Genomic DNA, 22488 nt, shown 5'->3' with positions numbered 1-22488 from the left:
GACATTTTCTAGCAAGCTCATTACAAAATCAGCCCGAAGTCATGACCCGTCTTCTTATGCATCGCTTTAGTCAGACAAAAACTTAAATAGGATCTTTGAACATCAGCTCCAGTTTCACCATGACCATGAATTACGAAGATTTTAATGCTTTAGCGAGGTCAAACTAGAGCTGTTATTTGTCTGCCACTTTGATTTTTGAGAAGTCATCCTGAGCAAGCAACGTGTTGTAAAAGCCTCTAGAAATGGGTCACGCTTCAATGTCTCTTAAATGTATGTAGGCCAATGTGTGCAGTGGCTTGTGGGTAGAGATTATAAGATGATGAGTAATGTGAAATCCATTAGTTTTCTCTCTTGCCAAATGACTGTTTGCATCCAAACACTCCAAATCGCATGTATGTTTATTAGTGCCTCAAACTGATTCTTCACATTAAGCCACGCTTTTTTATTTAACATGTTAGACAACATAGGAATTATAAGGCATACAATTTGAGTCTAAACCAAGAGCAATGCCTGAAATGGATGCCTGCATTGGAATAATTTAAAAGCAGAAAGAAAAAGGCGAGAGCAATTATAGATTAGACTTTATTTTAAGGTGACGTAGTTACATGTTACTACCTGTACTTAATTTAGCAATAACAATTAATTATGCATAATTACAAGTAACTAACCCTAAACCAAACCCTAACTCTAGAGTAAGTACATGTAGTTATTTAATAGTACTCAGTACATATTTGAGTAAGTACAATGTAACTACGTCCTCTTAAAATAAAGTGTAACCCAATTATACTCTACTAATTCAAAGGTTTGGGTTCGGTAAGATTTTTAAAATATTTTTGGAAGAAGTCTCTTATGCTCAACAGAAACAAGTAATATTATTAACACTGTCGAAAACAGTTGTGCTGCTTAATATTTTTTGGAAACGGTTATACTTTTTCAGGATTATTTGTAAGTACAGTATTCATTTAAAATGGAATTTTTTTTATAGCAATGTAATAGTTTTTACTGTCACTTTTGATTAATTTAATGCATCCTTGTTGAATAAAAGTATTAATCTCTTTAAAATCTTATTGACCCCAAACTTTTGAATGTCTGTTTGTGCAAGTGAACCAAGAGGCCCGTTTTTTGGATTTTGTGATTTTTGTCTTTGCAAAGAGAAATGTGAGTAGAAATTAAGTTGATTTTTCATTTGATGTACAGGTTGAAATTTGTCTTAATGTTATTCTAGTCTTAGTATAGGTAGAGCATTGAAAGAGTTTAGCCATAATTGTATTATCTAAGATGAAATTTGCAGGTTATACATTTGGAGAAGGTTTTAGTTAAAATAGTGATTGTCAAAACAGTCACGGCAGATGCTCATCGCCTATTTTCTTCCATGGGATTTGTGATATGGTCATACATATTTTAGTGTATATAACTACCAACAACTTAGCAGCTATAATCACCCGCAAGGCAGCTCAGTCAAAATGTAGCACTATACTGTAGAGCTCTTCATGCATTATGCAGGGGATTTCAGTGGAAGGCTGCTCCTTTACAGTTATGTTTAAAACAAACATATGGTATACATTTACAAAAACAAATTGAATGGCACTTAAATTTAGCTTCACTATTGAGCATTCTGTATCCAGACTCTCAGTGTCAGAGTTCCTGTATTTCATCTGGTTGAGCATGATGCTAGCTGCGCCAAGGTGATTGGTTCAATTACAAACACACAATGTATATAAGTTAAACAATGTCATATATTAAATAATAATATATAAATAATGCTAAAATAATACTAAGTAGTTTTTTTACAAGTTCAGATGCAGTTGTAGGGTGTTCTGTATAGTTCCTAGGTTGTTCTAAGTGGTTCTTAGGGTGTGCGAAGTGGTTGCTAGGGTGTTACTAGATGGTCAAAACAGCCTACCCCAAAGTCTCTATGATTTTGTGGGCTCACCTTCAATGATGAAGGTCTTTGGGGTTTTTTCACCCCTGATTTGTCATCATAATTGATGCCTAGGGCTATGATGGATTTGTGCTATGGTATATCATGTCTTTTCCAGTGTGAGCTCCCAGCTGGAAGCGCATCGTCCTGCCCTATATTTCCATCCAATATCCATGTTGGTTATTATCTCACCCTACTTCCTGTCCCATTGCTGTCTAAAGGGAGTTGACATTTTCCTGGCTCAGTTCCCCAGGAAGACGGCCCGTCCTGCCGTCAGGCTGACCGTGGTTATGCTCTTATTGATCGCAGCTCACTGCTTTAATTGATCTCTTTATCATTAGTGCAGTAAATACGCCTCCGCTCGGGGCTCAAATCAAGGTCAGGCACAGAGTCGCAGGCTGTTCATACATTCTGTTGTGTTGTGATTTTTGGCTTTTGTGAAAACTTGTGACTTCATCGATATGCCCCAAATGGTACAAGTCCAAACACACTTGTTTCAGTCAAGAATGATCTCAGGACTGTTATTCTAGATGCAAGCAGCCAGTATGAGTTGGCTCCAGAAGTAGGGCAGATCTGCCATGGAAACATCTGTAATCACTGTGTAGGATGAGAACCGTGATATCACCTCATGGTAGAGAAAATAAGTATGACCACCCCTGCACTGACAGACACGATGACTAAATCCCTGCATGTAGAACTTTTAACGCTTGTCATTTTTTAAATTTCTGTTGCGTGTTTGTTTCTTAAATACTTTGGCTACTTTAATGATGATTTCGATAATTATAATTATATGATGAGTTGCCATTCGGCAGATATGAACATACTAAATGGAATTGCAAAAATAATGATTGTTCTCGTACAGGTTTTCTGAACACCGTCATTGATGGTGTTTTGGTGTGTTGGTCCGGTCAAGTGTTTGCTCATTTTTTGGGATAATCATCCTACATATTAAGCTGGGATGGTTTGTAACATCAAGACATTAACATAATTTTCATTAAGTACAGCCATATTGTCAAGTTTCTTTCAAATTACAACTGTTTCACTGCAATGAGTCCAGTGTACATTTGAAGACGATGCGTTGTCGAGCTATGCAGTGCAGAGGAAGTCTGATAAAGAAAGGCTTACAAATGATTCTCTGAAATAAGCCTCTTTGTTTTAATCTCTCCATGTTGTGCTGTGCTCAAGGATGGCTTTATGGAGGCCTAAAGTCCTTCTTTCCCAAATCGTTCTTTCATTATGAATTCTAATGCAGATACTTTGGCTGTAATCTACATGAAAAAGGGATACTATTCTGGAAACCTCTCTAAAACCACTACATCTAGTTTTTTTAACTTGCAATTGGCTTATTCCATTTTTACTCTATAAGACACACTGAAACAGTCTGGAACATAATATACAGACAGCAGAACCCTATAATTTAATAGCTACTGTCTCAAGATTTAAGTTGTTCCCAACCTTTTCTGAAACTTAAGAAATCTGTTTAGAATCTGAAAATATTTTGTTTTGTGTGTGTGTATGTATATATGAATGCATTAGCTAAATATAATCTTCTGACAGCCCTGATATTTTTAACTCCCCTGGTAATGTTTGGGAATCATTAATCTAGTTTCTCTTTTTGCAATGTTCAATTCACATTTATTTGTATACCGCTTTTCACAATGCATATCGTTTCACAATGTTATTGCTAATTGTTAGTAAAAAGGCCTTAGCTTTATCTGTGTTTTTATGGTGTGGGTGTGCTCTCCTCATGTGGCTTTCATAATTAGCAGACGGCCTCATTACGGTTCTTTAAAGAGTGTTGCATATCTGTGAGCCTGGGGACATGTCCTGCATTTAGGACATCCTAGCATATTGTACTCAGTCACTTTGAGCACATGTGACCTTAGATGCATAGAGACACATGCATAGTCACCATGCCTCAAGCCAACTTAAACACGCTTAAGAAGACTTATGAATTCAGTTGCATTTAGATTTAGATACAATTTGCATGGAAATTTGGTTATCCTGACTGGTAAATTAGCCTGTTTAATGCTGAAGAAAATAGGGGATGTACGACATAACCTAATAATCTGTATACATATAAATATATCTAAATGATTTTGTAGATCTAATGAAATAATTGTAACCAGTCTGAATGAAGTTGTTGAGTCTAAAGGTTGCTCAACGGTTATCAGTTGTGATCTTGCCCTTTGGCCCGCTGAAGGTCTCTTGACAGAGTAAGTTCTCCTTGTAAGACGTCTTTGCTAGTCCATAGTGTCAGGCTTTCCTGTGACACATGTTTAACCTTGAGAAACGTGCCAGAGATGTGTCCTCTTAGAGATTTACCTACTTTCATCCACCTTGAGGATCAGAATTCCCTCTCTCCAAATGAGCTGCCGGTGGATGACCTAAAAGAAGGCACAGGAAATTCCTTTTGTCTTGAACCAGGACGCCTCATGACCTGAGTCACTAATTATACCTAATTATGGGCATCAGTAGCAGCTTCAAAATTACTCCCGGGGGGTTGATGGCTCCTATCGGAAGCTTCATTCTTGTTTTAAAAACTCTTGCATGGGATTGATGTTAAAGGAATGACATGGCTAGACTTAATTCGACCAGAATCGCATTTATTGCCCCACTTGCCATACTTCCGATCTGCCTGATTAATGATTATCAGTAATTGGATGAAAGTCATCTGTCCTGGACCTTAACATATTTGTCCTTGAGTGTTTTCCAGGCACTCCTGGTACATGCATTTCCATGGAGCACTTACGCAATGTAGTTTAGGACGGTAGGTGTCATCTTGCCGTGTGAGGATCAGCTGTGTCGAAAGGAAACCTGAGTCGCATGACTTATCAGCCAAGAATAAACACAGAGGTGCCCTAAGACTTGCTGGAAAGGATGCCTCGGATGCCACTGAAACATCCAGAAATACACAAAGAGCAACCTCGACAAAGTGACGTGCATACCAGTGTATTTGTGATCGCTGTGAGTTTGCATTGTTTTTAAATGAACTTTTAAAAATGTGAGGATACCAGCATTTCCCCTAGCATTTTGAGCGCTGAGCATTTTGAGCGCTGTCTGATCATATCAGATATGTCCGTGATTGGCTACAATGAGCACGGGAGTGTTTGAAAGCACACAGAAGTGTTTTGAAAGTTGGAGCGAGAGCGCTTGAAAGCAGGCGTCTATCGGCAGCCAGGTCCGCTGATAGATAACTGCTTTCGAATGCTCCTGTGTGTTTCTGTGTAAGCGCCCATTGAAGAGCATCAAAGATGTCTATTTACAACAGGTTTTTGAAGCATTGATCATTGTAGCCAATCGCAGACATATCTGTTGAGCATGTGAACACAATGGCCAATCAGAGGTGTTTATGAATCCGCTCGAGCACTCAAAATGCTAGGGGGGAATGCCGTCCTTGTAGCTATCTTTCAGTCAATCTTATCTATCTACATATAAAAAATATGCATTACGTATTTCATAAAGATTGTAATAAAGTAAAATAAATCTCTCTCGCTCTCTGTGTGTGTATGTATGTATGTATATGTGTGTGTGTGTGTATGTGTATATATATATATATATATATATATATATATATATATATATATAGCGCATTGTAAATTGTAATTGCACTTATTTGTTTTGAACTGATTATTCAATTATTCAAGCTTTGAATATAATTTTTTTTTAAACCAGTGTGTTAAACTTAAATAATACACCTAAAAATTTATTTTTTTCTATTCCATTTATAATTTCAGTATAGCAAAGATGCATTATATATTTCATAAAATGATTTTCTTTTTTTTTTATAGCAATCTTTAAGTAAAATAAAGTTGGAAAAATAGATATTATGTATTATTATTCAGTTTAATTCATGCTTTTTTGAATAAAGTATTCGGCATGGGGACTATCCCCAGTAATATGGTTACTTTATTGTCAGTTTTTATTGTCTCAGTTTGTCTGTGGTTAGTTGGAGATGTGAGTGTACATTGTGTTTATGTTGACAGTTTGGTAATTTTGACAAATGAATGAGCTTTATCAGTTTCAAAAACTGGTAAACAGTCTTACATTTGCCATTTTAAGTCACTACTCCGTTTAAAAAATTAGTATCAATCCAGTGGTATTAACCAAATCTCTCTCTTCAGATCTGTCTGATCTTCACTGAACATCCTAGTCCCAAGGGAATTACAGGTCAAAATGTTACTCTCTATTAGATTTGGCCTAGATTAGCTCCTGGCACTGTCTGATTAGCCAGTTGGGATTTACGTTTGACTGAGAGTAGGGTAATGCAGTTAGCATGATTAAGGGGGGCATTGTTTGTTCATGGCCTTCTGCGCCTTGTACCCCATAGCCCCACCTCGAAACATTTCATATGCCAGCTGCTCCAAACCCATCGCACTAATGATGGCTTAGACCCTGAATGACGAATGAGTTTGACACAACACTGAATTAACATTCTCTTCTTAGTTTACATGAGAGCCAAAACCATTCTGCTCAAGTAACTGATTTTTGGGCATTTGTAAATGTATGAAGTATTTCCGTCCATGAATATCCAATGAGGTATATGGTAGACTTAATTAAATTTGTTAATTGCTCATATCAGCTCATGCATATATGCAAGACAAATTTGTTAATTTGCCTTGCCGATATGTCCCTGCACATGGGTGTGCATTGCTTCATGGCAGTTAGCCTAATAGCATATCCTCCCAAAGCCAAAAACAATCACTTTTTATATCAGTAACAGTCCAGCCAAATGTACTGCTACCAAAGACAGCCTTTTGCTAAGTCCTCAACCTCTTTAAATATATTAGCTTTGTAAGTATTGTACTTCTCAGCTTCGACTAGCCATTTGAATAGCTTGGATTTCTTTTTTCTTTGGAAGCGTCATAAGAGAGGAATTTTAACTAGTTCTTCTAATTGATATTGTAAAATCGATGCAATCATTACTGTCATTACAGTGGGTACAATCGCTAAGGATTGAGAAAGCCTCCAGAGCTGAAATTCAGACATGGTAATGGCCGTTTCATTTCCGACACATGCTGTAAACGGTAGACCAATCACAACAGACTGAGCCATCTGAACAATCATGAGAAAATGAAAGTGTTTTTTGACCTTGGATGCATGTAAACCTGTTGTAGGAGAACTCCAAAACAAAATTAGGAACTTTTTAAATATTATATTAAGAGGCACTTTAAGGAATAACTGACGATGACTGTTGAATTATTGATAATTAATGCACACCTGAGATAGTAATGTCTTTTTAAGAAGTACATCTTGAGTAATGACTAACAAACTTTTTTAGATTTTAAAGAAAGATTGCCGATTGTATGACTTAAATCCTATTGTTTTTCATTTTCACATCTCTTTGTCTTTAAATTGTAATGTGTGTTGATGTAACTTGTTAAGCCCGCTACCCGATTTCCAGAATAATTGTTCTCCGGTGTCTGCTTTGAGACAAGCTGGCATGTTCATTTACTCATATGACATATTGTATTGTTCTGTTGAATGCTCAATGGTGTTGAAAAGCCTGCCAGTGCAGGGTCGTCCAGAAATAACAGGCCGTTTCACCTTTTGGCAGAGGCGTAAAGATTTTCTGTGCATGTGAACACCATCTTAATCAATTCTGAATTAAGGGTCAAGCTGAGCGTTGATTAAATCTCACCCAAATAGGATTTTCAATCACAACTCCATAACTTGCAGAACCAGTTTGTGTAGTATGTGGACAGTTAATAAGATGCCTTGTTTTTTTTGTGGATGAGGGCAGTGTGAAAGGATGGAAGTCTGTCTGTGTGAGGCTTTCTAATTATACTTGGAGCGCAGCCACATTCGCACTTGGAAGCTTCTGCCCTGCCCTTTTTAATTAATAATCTCTCTGGGTTTTAACCGCACAGCCATGACGGGCTAACTCGCGTTTTTTTCCCTGGAAAATTCTCTGTTGAAAGTTTAGTATCCAGCATATCTTGATCATAGTATGGAGATAGAGATAAAGATTTCCCTCTGAAAGAAAGTTTGACTAGTTTAGTTGTAAGACTAGTTTGCCATAGAATGGAAAACTGTATTTGAGTTCTGTACATGGAAATGACATATCATGAGCCTCAAACACCATTGTTTCCTCCTCCTTATGTAAATCTTGTGCGTTCAAAAGACCACTGAAAAACAGGCAAATCCCATCATAACACCAACTGTGACGTAACGGTCAGGATCATTAATATTTACACCCCTAAAATTTGCATATACCAGCCCATGTTCTAGGCAAGCCAGTATTAATGTGGACCTGCACAGCCAAATCATCAGACGTAAGCAAGTAAGGGCAATAGCTAAAATGGCAGATGGATCGATACAAACTGTTCATGATCCATGATGATATGATATATTTTGTGATGTTTGTAATTTGTTGTGTGAACTTCTGTATTATTTATTCGGTGTATTGGAGTCGTGAGCTTGAGGGCACAAGCTCAGTTGCATTTAAAATTACACTCACCAAACGAGCAAATTTTTTTCTCCTACCCCAAAATAGGCAGTTAAAACATGTTATAATAAAAAAAAAATCCATGGGGTATTTTGAGCTGAAACTTCAGACACATTCTGAGGACACATGAGACTTACGTTACATCTTGTGAAAAGGGCATGATAGGGCACCTTTAAGGCAAAAAACAGTATTAGCAATCACATGGTGGTGGAAAATGGCTGAAGGATGAGTTAGCAGAAATGCTACATATTAAAGTCAACAAGAAACGACATTCACAACCATTTAGTCTCCTAATAGTTGTATTTCTAAGTGATTTGGGACATGCATTTTTGTATGTCTGAGACCAAATCTTGCTACTTATACATACAATAATGTTTAATCGACAAATGATGCGGCTTTGAAGCCTCCAAGCTCCCCATGTTGGTGACCTACATTCTCTGCCATTGCCAGTATTGACTGTTCCGTTGGTTATCTGGTAAACAGGAAGCTATGTAAGATCACTGAAATGATGATATCACATGGATACATCATTCACTTCCTGTGGACTTAAATTTGTTGGTGTTTTTATGAAAAGTGAAGTGACGTGAAGGCCAAGTATGATATTCAGAATTTGTCCTCTGCATTTAACCCATCCAAGTTAGTGCTCACACATGTTGATATTGTTTGCTAGTATCACTGTGCTTTTCTAGACAGTGAAACAGATGAGAAGTCTTTTCTCTGCCTCGGTTTTATATGGTTAGGACATAACTCTAAACTCACTTCTCAATGAATGTTTTGCACTAGCAGGTGACTACAGTTAACCACCAGATTGCCAGTAGCTCTATGATGTGTTTTTGTTCTTCTTCTGGTTAAAATGATTCATCAGTATTTTGCCATCAGGATCAGTTGACTAGATATTTAATCTCTCTAATTTCATCTCTTCATCCCTGGTAACAAATTCACCCTCCTTGGCAGTATATTTTAATGCATTTACTGTCAGTCCAAATATTTTTAATTGTTGATCTGTGCAGTTTTGGGCTTTTGTGTCATGCATTTTTAAGAAGTAAAAAATTGTATAGAATTTACACAGGGCTTTCTTATGACCAACAAGCTGACCGATTGTTCAGATAGCACGCAGACTAATTGGTTTTTTAGGATATGTAGTTTTGCACATCCCTAATCATGGATGTGAAAGCAGGACTTTTGTTTACTTGTGCCGCATTGAAACATGAGTCATATCACCACCCATATAGAAAATAGAATGAAATCCAGTGATGCTTTGCAAAAGGGATAATCCTCTTGCCTTAGAGGAACCAGATAAGAGCTTTCAGTCCTTCAAACACTGCAAGATGTAGTCCTGTGGAAAACCTCCCCGCTGAGACCGAGTAATTTCTCTAATTATGAACTAAGGGCCATGCTGACAAAAGTAGGTTAGCACCTCCTGTTGAATGAAGTGTTTTATAACTATAAAACATACAGCTTTTGACCTGATACACCATTATGGAATGATCACCAGTGCATTTTAGCAGGTTAACTTTACCCATATTCACATAATCATATGAAACTTCACCTGTACTCTCAAAGGCCACACATACAGAACGATTCCTGGTAAATTTGGTAAATTCACTGTATCTGGTGCTCCACCACAGGAAGGAAACTATTTGGGCTTAAGTGGATCTTTCCAGATATCCGGAACAAAGCTTTGCTTGACTTTTCCATAGTGGAATTTGTTGGAAGGGGAAAGATCAGGTCTCAGTTATTTTACGTAATGTGTTTTTTTGCTGATTTTGACTGTTCTAAGTCATATTTTACACTATTAAACTCAGCATTTGTGGTTGTTGTTGTAGCTGAAGTCTTTTAGATACAGCAGACATTTAGTTGTGTAGACAATGTAGTTTGACCTAAACGCATTAATATGATTAAAAATGTTCAGTTTCTGCTCAATATACACTACCAGTCAAAAGTGTGGCTTCTGTAAGATCTTTTTTAATGCTTTTTAAAACTAAGTATAAACAGTAATATTATTGCAATTTAAAATCACTGTTTTCTATTTGAATATATTTTAAAATGTAATGTATTTCTGCGATACTCCAGTCTTCAGTGTCACATGATCCTTCAGAAATCATTCTGATATGATGAATTGTTGCTTAAGAAACATTTCTTATTATTATCAATATTGAAAACAATTGTGCTGCTAATATTTTTTGTGGAAACTGATGCTTTTTTAATGATCTTCAACGAAAGTTCAGAAGAACAGCATTTATTTGAAATATAAACCTTTTGTAACAACAGTTATAGACCTAAAAGAAGTTTAAGCTTTGTTAGTCTGTGAAATTTGTAGCTCTTAAATTCAATCAATTTTAATTTAATTCATGAAAGGCCTTGGATGTAGAAAAGGAGAGCAGCTTCTCTTGTAATGAATGAGGTCACCAGCTAATCCTCTCTCATCTTGACACCAGACTGGTTTATTCTCTCTATTTATTCTGTCAGGGCTATTTTACTGTTTTATCCCAAACTGTTTCATATGTTTTCTTGGCACAGCTTAGCCATAAAGGGACCTTGTACATAGAACTTCCTTTATATTGACCCCCTTTCATCTCTTTGGGAATCGCATGTAAGCCATTACGGCTGTGATGATGGCCCTTTTGTGGTAAACGTGATCCTGTGCTTTAGGTCTCTGTTATTGTGGCCCCTGAGGACTGGAACGTCTGTCATCAGACTCCAGCTGCAGTGTATTTGAGTATGAGGTCTGTGTGAAAACCGTCACAAAGAACCGTATGATAATTCTTTTTATTTTCAGCTCTAGCGAATGAAAGCCAGACAATTTGCGGCACATACATACACGACCTAACATCAAAGACATTTCTTGACATTCGGAGAAAATAAATTCACGTTCGCTTTTGTTAGTTCCTTGGAACCTTGTAAAATCATTCTTCGATGATTTGCAACATTTTTCATGTGAAGGTCAAAGCGGCGAATGATGTTTGTGTTGAGAGGTATGCTGAAGTCCTGACATTGTGAAAGGGCCTTAAATTTTCTCTTTTTATCAGTTTATCTTACGTTTTGTTGTTTGTTGTTATAAGGAAAACTTAAATGTCAACACTTATAGTGTAATTTTGTATAGTATAGATCCAGTGAACAGTTTTGCATTTAGCATTATGTTTTCTTAAAAGATACAATTGTTTAACTAATATATAAAGGTGCATTTTTAACACTGTAATCCTGCTGTTGGCATATTTATATCCAAACATTATGTTGACAATAATTTAGTTTTAAATTATAATTAAATTATATTATTTTTTTATATATATATATATATATATATATATATATATATATATATATATATATATATAATAAAAATAGTAATATAGTTTTTAATTTAATGTATTTTTATTTAAATGTATTTATTAATAATTTAGCTTGAGGTGTCACAATGCAAAGACAGTTTGACACCTCAAATATTTTGATTGCCTCTCTTGTCTTGACATTTTCTTCACCCTGTCTAAAAAGAGCTGTCCCATTCATAGAGCCTCAAACTCATGAATGAAACGAGACGCGCTGTGCAAGGAGAGAGGATATGAATGAACAAGTATGATGAATGAGAAACTGCCATGTGCTAGTACTCTATTACATACTTTATCTCAAAGGAAGGAGGTAAACTAATTACACTGGAGGCAGCCCAGTTAGTATTGCCTCTTAGACATATGTCTGCTGGATATGGATATAGATCAATATGCATGCAGCCATATTACTGCCTTTGCTTTAAAACAAGCTGCTGATGGAAGGATGTGAAAAACCACACAGGAAGGGAGTGCATCATTTATGCGATTGATGAGAGGAGGAGATCGGTTCACCATTGAAATGGAGGATGAGAGATATGTGTATGATGAACAGGAGCTGTGGTCATTCATGTTGTTTTATGATGTTAAGACATGTGATCCTTCAACCTCTACTGGTAATACTGGAAGTTAGTAAGCATGATTAGTGTAAGCAGTGCATTTCACTTGTATTCGCGACTAAAAATAGATGTGCAAACTTAAATTTGGGGACGGAAAATATGGCTTAATATGATCATTAAACTTAAGTCGATGATTTCATTAAATAAATGTGAGCCCTGAAGGTTTCAAACTAAAAACATATGCTGTTGCACATTCTACGGGCTTGCGGTTTCGTGTGCTAAATAGTGTGCATTTATGCCTGGTGATTACTTATGATCTACTGTTGATGAATTATGACAATGTTTACTTTATAGTGTTTATATTTTTTAATAGTTTTAGATGGTTGTAACAGTGCATTTTGTTTTTTATCTCCCTCATATGTTTGAATGAGCTGAAAGTATAGGAAAGATGTTTCAAAATAATAGTCCCAGTGTATATAACATATTTACCAAACATATTTTTTTCTGGTTATTATTGGTATTTTGTTTACACAAACTGTGTCTGGCATTTAAATCAATGTTAAAATATACATAATTCCATAATAATTAAATAAATAAAATTTGAAGCTGAAAAAAAAATAAAAATAAATTTTATATATATATATATATATATATATATATATATATATATATATATATATATATATATATATATATATATATATATATATATATATATATATATATATATATATATATATAATAAATTAAAAACATTTTGCTTGTAAATGTCTCCTCTTATCCATTTAAGGAAAAACAAATTAATTGATAAATTTTCATTGCGTCCCTAAAGTGTTTTATGGGCTTCTAAGTTTTCAAATCAGGAGCCCATGTGCACATTGGGAAAAAAAAAAAAAGCGTCTAGCCCTGTATTATGGTAGTTTGTGGCTTTGCACATAGCTTGTTTGCAATCACGTGGTTCTGATGACGCGCAAAATTCAGCTGGAGGGCAGGAAGTAAAGAAACAGAATGGAAGACAAAGAGGAAAGTCCGTATTGTAGCGGTTTAGACACTGTTGGTTTATATTTAGATATAAACAAAAAAAAACAACGTATGTTGGACGTGATCCTTATGTTATAAGAGGAGCGATATTTCTACTGAATTGAAAGACTTGCCTGCCATCGAGGCGGTAGATATAGAGAATGTGAAGTTGCCGTCACGCCGTGTTGAGTTGAAGATTTCGCGACACAGCAATGACGTCATGTGCAAACAACCTATTTGGCATCTCTTCATAATGAGATCAAATAGCATGTTAGCACTCCAGGTTCTCTCGGGTACACACAAAAACATGCACACAGACACCTTGTAATGGCTCAGCATTTGTATTCCCCAAGCTGATAATTAGCCTCACCAGTTTGAAAACACACTTTGCGTCATCTTGGTCCTCATTAAACTCTGCTGAGGCTTGTGTTTTTTCAGCTTAGAGTTTAACTCTACTCCTGGTCCACCCCGGCTGACACCCATTGTGACCATCCTTACGATGCATTGCAATAATTCTAATGACTGAAGAGATTACACATTGCCCATCTGTCTGTTTGGTCACTAACACCATCAGCAATGTTATCAAGCTAGTACACAGCCTTTGGTCTCCATTTACTTTGTGTGAATGTTTTGCTAAACATTTCTTTTTTTTTTTTTTTCGTGGAAGAAAGAAAATCACACATGAGCATGAGGGAGAGTATATGATGATGACTGAATTTTCCTTTTTGGATGAACTAGCACTTTAAATCGAATACTGATTCCAGATCTGTAGGGGTTTATGTCAGTAATTGGTTGTCTGGAGCAGTTGAGCTCATGTGACATGTAGCGCCATTGCTGCAGTGCCGCTCATGTTTCTGGAGGCTTGACCGTGACCTCCTCTCAGAGTCGTTACATCAACTCCTCTTGTGTCACTGTGGAATTCTGAGCAGCTGGTGATGCAACAGCAAGCCGGAAATACTGACTGCTGACAGAACTGACATGTCAGGAAGAGTTTTCTAGAGCCTTGGATGAGTAAGAACATCTCCTCTAAGTTCCCAAACACAGACATTAATCCTATCTATCTATCATCTATCTATCAATCATTCTATCTATCTGTCATTCTATATATCGTTCTATCTTCTATCTGTCTATCATTATATATCTATCGTTCTATCTATGTATTGTTCTGTCATTATTTCTATCTCTATCATCTATCGTTCTATCTATCATCTATCTATCGTTCTTTCTGTCGTTCTATCGTTCTTTCTATCTATCTATCATCTATCTATCTTCTATCTGTCTAACATTCTATTCTATCTATCTATTGTTCTATCTATCTGTTCTATAGTTCTGTCTATTGCTCTATCTATTGTTCTATCTATCCTATCTATCACTCTATCTGTCGTTCTATCTATCGTTCTATCTATCTATTGTTCTGTCATTATTTCTATCTCTATCATCTATCTATCGTTCTATCTATAGTTCTATCTATCTGTCGTTCTATATAGTGTTCTATCTTCTATCTGTCTATCATTTTATATCTATCGTTCTATCTATCTATTGTTCTGTCATTATTTCTATCTCTATCATCTATCTATCGTTCTATCTATCTATCGTTCTATCGATCTGTCGTTCTATATATCGTTCTATCTTCTATCTGTGTATCATTATATATCTATCGTTCTGCCATTATTTCTATCTCTATCTATCATCTATCTATCATCTATCTATCATTCTTTCTATCTGTCGTTCTATCGTTCTTTCTATCTATCTATCATCTATCTATCTTCTATCTGTCTAACATTCTATTCTATCTATATATTGTTCTATTTATCTATTGTTCTATCTATCCTATCTATCACTCTATCTGTCGTTCTATCTATTGTTCTTTCTATCTATTGTTCTTCTATCGTTCTTTCTATCGTTCTATCGCTCCATCTATCGTTCTTTCTATCTGTTCTATCTGACTGTCATTTTATCTGTCTGTTGCTCTATCGTTCGTTTCATCTGTCATTCTATCATTCGTTCTCTCTGTCTTTCCATCTGTCGTTCTGTCATTCACTCTATCTGTATATCCGTCTGTCTTTCTGTCAGTCATTATATCTCTCTCTGTCTATATCATTCTATCGTTCAGCCATTCCAACTAATAGGAATCTAATAGGATTGTTTGAGCCAATCTCCTGTGATTGTCATGTGACTAATTTACCTACATTGATGATGTCTTTTGGTTGTACAGTGCCCTTATATGTTGTTAACAAGTAATATTTACTGTGCCTGATTTAAACTTGCCATTTTTGTCTCCATTTTGCTGTTACCAGCAACCCTCGCTACTTCAAGAAACATCCATCATGTTCTTCCCTCTTTTTAATGTGCCTAATCTTTTATTAGACCTGTCTTGGCCCGAGGCCCTTACGAGAATGGCCCATGAGTTCCGTGTTGGTCCCCGGCAACCGTCTTTTTGGCGCCAGGCTAATGGTGATGGAACGTGGCAGTGAAACCTAAGAGCAGTTGCTAAATATGTGCTAATGTGGTAAGACTATCAATTCCACAAGTAGGAGGCACACGCTTAACAAGTGACGTCAGAGTGTGTTGTGATACATTAGATATGGAGTACTCACATGTATGCTTACCCCTATCCATGTACAATTGCTCATTAATAATGAGCATGTATGACCGTAATGAGCAACAGCACCATTAACGTATCATAAAACATGGTCCATATGACTCATGCACTGTATTTGTATTGTACATTAATTACTCACCCTTATGTCGTTCCACACCCGTAAGACCTTCGTTCATCTTCGGAACACAAATTAAGATAATTTTGATGAAATACAAGAGGTTTCTGATCCCCAAAAGAAAGCAATGTAATTGCCACATTCAAACAAAAACAAAATAACTTTATTCAACAATTTATACTCTTCCCTGTCAGTCTTCTACGCTGCTTATGTTGTAGACAAAGTGCAGGGCTTCCAGGTTCAGAATTTAACCTGCTATTGATATGTTTCCCTTCCAGTGAGCTGTGAACCTCTGTAACTGAATAATTGAGTTGAACTCAAGAATCGGATCTGCCAGAATCAAATGAATTATTTGAGAACCAAATCAACCGATTTGCTTCCAAACAATGATTCGTTGATGACCACAATTCTAATTGCTTCACAATATTCACCAGTGGAGAATACGGAGAACATGTTCAGTAGAGGAATCCTGTGAAAAACGCATTGATCTCATTCTCATTGATCTGTCGTGCTGGTTTTCATCTTTTTTTAGCTTTACCACTCAAAGTTGCTTTTATGCTGTTACGTAACCATTCTGTGAACATTCACTTGTTAGCCAGCACTTTTTCCTTATTGCGAAATAAAAATAAACGTGTGTTCCAGCTGTGACCAGCTGTAAGGGGTTGATCGACTTGCAGAGAGGGCGGCTGCAATAACAGAACCCTTCTGCTTACTCTGGCACAGGAAGATGGTTTAGCTTGAAGTCCCTTTTGGACACAGATTGCTGATGTTTTCTGACAGTGTCCATGTGGACGATATGTTAAAAGATGGAAGGTGTCACTGAGGAGGAATGCTAGTGGTGGACAGTTGTTGTGGTGATGTGACACTTATGGCACAAGGGTGTTAGGAGAACGCTGTGTTTGTGGCATTTCACACTGCAAGTCAGGAATCTTTGACTCTATCGCTATCTATTGCTTATTTATCTATCTTTGATGCTCTATTTATCCATCTATCCCTCTCTTTTTCTTCCTCATCCATCCCTCCATTTTGTTGTTCTTCTTCCTTTCCTCTATCCAAAGGTGTTCCTGAGAGAAATTTGTCACATGCAAGTCAGGTAAGAAAACATGCAGGCGGTATTGCCAGAAAAAAAGTGTTTTTGATGATTTTATAAATGGCTTGATCTCAGTAGGAGAAAGAGCTTTGTAGATTTCGGTGACCCACATTTCAAAATCCCACAGATACAAACATACACGGCACCTCGTTTGTCACAGAGCATCTGACAGAAACAAGCCAAGAAACCCAAATCACACGAAAGTGCAAAGAGTATGTTCATCGATCTAAACGCATCAGTTCAGCCCTAGGGAGACATTGACCAATCACAGATCAGCCCGCCATCATGAGCTTCAACATCAAACTGAATTCACTTGTAATTTTTTTTTAATCTGACCCTGATTTGTACCATGTTAATCAGTTTGTATAGACTGATCTCAAACCTAGTTGTCACATTTATTCAGCACTGATAGATAGCAGACGCTCGTCAGTGGGTTGTCCCCCCCTCCGCTGGGAATTCTGGGACTGGAGCACCAGTAGCCCAAGGCTTCAGCAGTCCTGGTTTCCTCTGCCTCGCTCTCCTCCACCCCAGTGTAAAGTAGAACCAGATGAGGTTATTCTGGGCAGCTTAATCCAACCTTTCTGGAATGGAATGGCACGGCACTGCAAATATAAGGAGGTTTAGAGACCATTTGACTATATAAGGATAGAGAGTGAACATGTTGTACGCTAAAATTCTTTTGTCATATCGAAAACGCAAGTTTTCAGTGTGAAATTATGGTATGGCATAGAATACAGGTCATTATGTTGGGTTTATGTTGTTCTCTTCCATTTTAAAGAGCTGTATGTGTGTATTCCCCATAAACTTCTTAGTCGTGAAAATGAACAATTAGTCTGTCGTAATTTATACCTCCTCATTTGCTCCTACAGAAATCAGCAGACAATGTAAGAAACTGCATTTGTTTCTTTGCATTTCATGATATATAAAGCAGGGGCCGGTTGCATAAACTTAAATTTTATTCATAAAGGCTGGTCATAACTTTTTTAAATCAATTACATAAAAATGTAGATTGGTCTAATTTGAATCTGAAAAGTAAGACTGATTAGCTAGCAAATAACTGCTAGTTGGTCAGACTAGTTCTTAAGGCTGCATCCCAATTCACCTACTGATACTATGCCCTAAAAGTATGTACTGTTTTTGTGAAGAAAAAGTACGTACTTTTAAGTGTGTAGCAGAAGAGTATGCAAGCTTTGGGACATACTACTTCATCATAATTGCGTCTTTAACAGACGTTCTGTCGCTTAGTTACGCAACCTGTACCCGTTTAAACTGCCCTGTCAATCATCTTGTCACAGTTAAAATCCTCCACAAATTAATTTAAATTCCTACAGTTTCGGAGAGAAATGTAGTCTCACGTTGATCTGCCAGTCATGGGTCTTTCATGTGGAGAACTCTTCTCATCTTTGCATAATGATGTGTTTAAGTTAACCAAACGCATCATTATAAAAGTTAACAATGCTGATGCAGATGAAATATAATGTGGATAACATTTAATAAATATATTTTCGTCAGGTTAGATAATAATTATTAATAACTCAATCCCCTTATCTTAACCGCTCTGCTTAACCATCAATCTCGCACATCCGTCATGTTTGTAGTTTTTTTTTTTTTTTTTTTTTTTTTTTAAAGGTGCCCTAGAATAAAAAATTGAATTTACCTTGGCATAGTTGAATAACAAGAGTTCAGTACATGGAAAAGACATACAGTCAGTCTCAAACACCATTGTTTCCTCCTTCTTATATAAATCTCATTTGTTTAAAAGACCTCCGAAAAACAGGCGAATCTCAACATAACACCGACTGTTACATAACAGTCGGGATCATTAATATGTACGCCCCCAATATTTGCATATGCCAGCCCATGTTCAAGGCATTACACAAGGGCAGAACGTCTGGATCTGTGCACAGCTGAATCATCAGACTAGGTAAGCAAGCAAAAACAGTAGCAAAAAATGACAGATGGAGCAATAATAACTGACATGATCTATGATATCATGATATTTTTAGTGATATTTGTAAATTGTCTTTCTAAATGTTTGGTTAGCATGTTGCTAATGTACTGTTAAATGTGATTAAAGTTACCATTGTTTCTTATTGTATTCACGGAGACGAGAGCCGTCGCTATTTTCATTTTTAAACACTTGCAATCTGTATAATTCATAAACAACTTCATTCTTTATAAATCTCTCCAACAGTGTAGCATTAGCCGTTAGCCACAGATCACAGCCTCAAACTCATTCAGAATCAAATGTAAACATCCAAATAAATACAATACTCACATAATCCGACGCATGCATGATGAACACTTTGTAAAGATCCATTTTGAGGGTTATATTAGCTGTGTAAACTTTGTTTATGCACTGTTTAAGGCAAGCGCGAGCTCCGTGGGCGGGGAGCGTGAGCATTTAAAGGGGCCGCAGCCTGAATCGGCGCATTTCTAATTATGCCCCAAAATAGGCAGTTAAAAAAATGAATAAAAAAAAAATCTATGGGGTATTTTGCGCTGAAACTTCATAGACACATTCAGGGGACACCTTAGACTTATATTACATCTTGTGAAAAAACGTTCGATGGCACCTTTAACACTTTTATTCGTATTTGTAGTTCTAAACGAATCCTCGTCCACAACACAATGTGTTATGGGCAATATTAGCCATTCGAGTGTGCACGGATCTGCACTTCGGAGTGTAACCGGAAAAAGTAGACCATCGGGGTATCTTTGGAATACTCATTTCAACATACTAAGATTTGGGACACACTAATTCTAATTTCGAATACTATTTAGGACAGATAGTATGTGAATTGGGACGCAGCAACAGTCTTAACTTGGTGTCTATGTTTATGGAACTGGCCCCAGAGATATTTCTTAGCTGTACTCTTGCAGCTTGTCATGGTTTCATATTGGAGTAAATATACATTGCATGAGTATTTTCACTTCTTACTTTTCATTTCCTTTTACCTTCCCCAACAGGCGGTGAAGAAGTTATGAAACTTTGCCTTAAAAGTGATCTTTTTCATGGTCTATGCTTTTTCATTTAACATTGAAAAAGGCAATTTGAAGGCTGAACAAGGACCAAGATTTGGCTGAAGTTCCGAAAGCCTCAAAATCCCCATTTACACCTGGTATTAACATCCACCTCACATGATATTTTGTGATCCGGTTGTCAGAAATACAAGTGATCATATTGCATAGTAGTCAACTAGAAGCAAAAGTGAGAGTAGTCTCGCCAGTAACTGGAAAACCAGTAAATTCCCTGTGATTTTTTTTTTTTTTTTTTTTTTTTTTTTTTTTTTTTTTTTTGTGTGTGTGTGTGTTTGGCAGTATTCAATACTGTATGTTTGTACAGTACACACACATCTGCAAGAGCACTGACTCTTTGGTGGAATGTGCCGTCTCAGTTCTTCTTTGTGTCCAGCTGGTCTTGTATTGGCAGACACTCTCATGCCAACAAAGAGCCCCATTATTCAGACCTCTGTAGAGCTGAGCGCCAGTTTACTTTAGCCTAAGAAGTTAGTCAAGAAGGCTGATTATGACTTAACATTGATATCTGTATTCTTTGATATGATCACTGAAAGCCAGTCAGGTGTCTCTAATATGACTAATAAATCGTGATTTACAGGTCCGTTTTTCAAGGGGCTTTCATAACTAACATGGAAAGTGTTGGTTATTTTTGCCTGAACTTTCTTTGAAGAAGCTTGAATGCTTATATCTCGAAGTGTAAGTGAAGTGTCAGAGGCAGTGGTCACAGATGGCAGCACTGATGATGTGATGAGACTACAACTGACAGCTGAGCTTCTTCATCTGAATGGCCGTATCTCAACCCGCCTCATGACACAGTGATAAAGCCTGTCAACTCATATCACTGTGATTGTCAGTGTGCTTCATCCTGGCCATGACTGCTCATATTGCAGTACACAGTGCTCTCCTTGACTTCATGAACATTTCAAAGCAAAACCTCCTTTGATTTCTTTCGCCTGTTGCTTGTTTTCGCTTTCTCTTTACAGGAATATTTATTTAGGATATCCATTCCCAGATCTTCAGCATTCACATTTCCTGTCATTTTCTGTTGTAGTTTGCGTCATTCATTCCTGGTTTATTTACATTGTTAAAAAAAGTTTGTCAGGTAACTTAACATTAAATAAAGTGGTTTTATTAAAATCAGGAATATTTATTTAATATGAGTGTATCAACCTGACTACTGTAAATGACACCAACTGAAAAAAATAGCACATAATCTGGATTTATTTTTTTCCCAATTTTGAAGTATTAAAAATTAGTTATATTAGTTATAATCCTTTTTTCTGTTGATCATAATATTTTAATTGTAAATATTAAAAAAAGGTAAACCAGTAGACATCAGTATAGATTTATAATATTTGCCATCATGTTTACTATTATTGAGGGATTTAATAGACTAAATAAATATATAATATATAAATAATAATATTATTATATTATATATATTATTATATAATAATAATATATATAATATAATACTTCATGGAATGTTGCAATAAGTAAAAAAGTACTATAAAATGTATAAAATGTAAGCATAAATAATACATTTAGTAAATGCATAAATACATGTTGGACCTTTAAAATAATAAAAATAATTATTTTAAAATTATTGTAATTATTTTCTATTTGCATCAGCCATATTTGTGCATCCCTTATAAATTTAACTTTACTTATTTGCTTAAACAACAATATATATTACTTCATAGGTTTGAAGTTTGGTTCTTCTGTGGGTATTTTTAAGGATGCGTTGAGCTTGGAGCTGTGTGCGCGCGCGTGTGTGTGTGTGTGTGTGTGTGTGTGTGTGTGTGCGTGTGTGTGCGTGTGTGTGTGTGTGTGCGTGTGCGTGCATGTTATTCTCCTTCAGTGACTCACAGTCAGATGAGTTCAGTCGCTGTTTATCGTGACATGTTGCCTTGCAGTGTTTGTGGTCTGTTTTTAAAGGATGAAAGAGAGGCTATGTGATCTGGGGAAAGCCCTAGTGCATGATGGGATGTTGGAGGACTCTGGGCAGGGTCAGTATTAGGTCATCTCATTCCAATTACTTTCAGTCATTGCTGTCTTTCAGAAAGAATAAGAATAGAAAGTTAAATCCTTCATTTGTGCTCCAGTACGTCTCATTTCCTGTGGTGATCATCATCAGAGGCTTGTGTCACTCTAAACTTCTCTGTGTAATACCTTTTGGGCAAGTGTGTTAAAAACTGTTCACTTCCCCTATTTTAATCACTTCTAATCACTTTTCAGTTAACTGTGAAGAGTATTGGTCTCTCCATTTGACTGCATTTTTCTCTGATTCACAGTATTTGATTCACATTACTGCTTAATTTAACATGTTATTTTCAATAGCAAATAAAAATGCTTTGCAATGTCACTCTTTCTATTCAGTCGAGCCCACAG

General features: G+C 36.4%; 1 protein-coding gene across 1 annotated transcript in view; it reads left to right on the top strand.

Moving 5' to 3' along the window:
- Positions 1-22488, top strand: part of cep85l (centrosomal protein 85, like) — a 69604-nt gene that overhangs the window by 4301 nt on the left and 42815 nt on the right.

Source organism: Megalobrama amblycephala, linkage group LG11 (genome assembly GCF_018812025.1).
Source record: "Megalobrama amblycephala isolate DHTTF-2021 linkage group LG11, ASM1881202v1, whole genome shotgun sequence".
In the NCBI taxonomy this organism is placed as follows: domain Eukaryota; kingdom Metazoa; phylum Chordata; class Actinopteri; order Cypriniformes; family Xenocyprididae; genus Megalobrama; species Megalobrama amblycephala.
The sequence above is the reverse complement of the archived record's forward strand: the minus strand, read 5'-3'. Positions and strand labels throughout refer to the sequence as shown.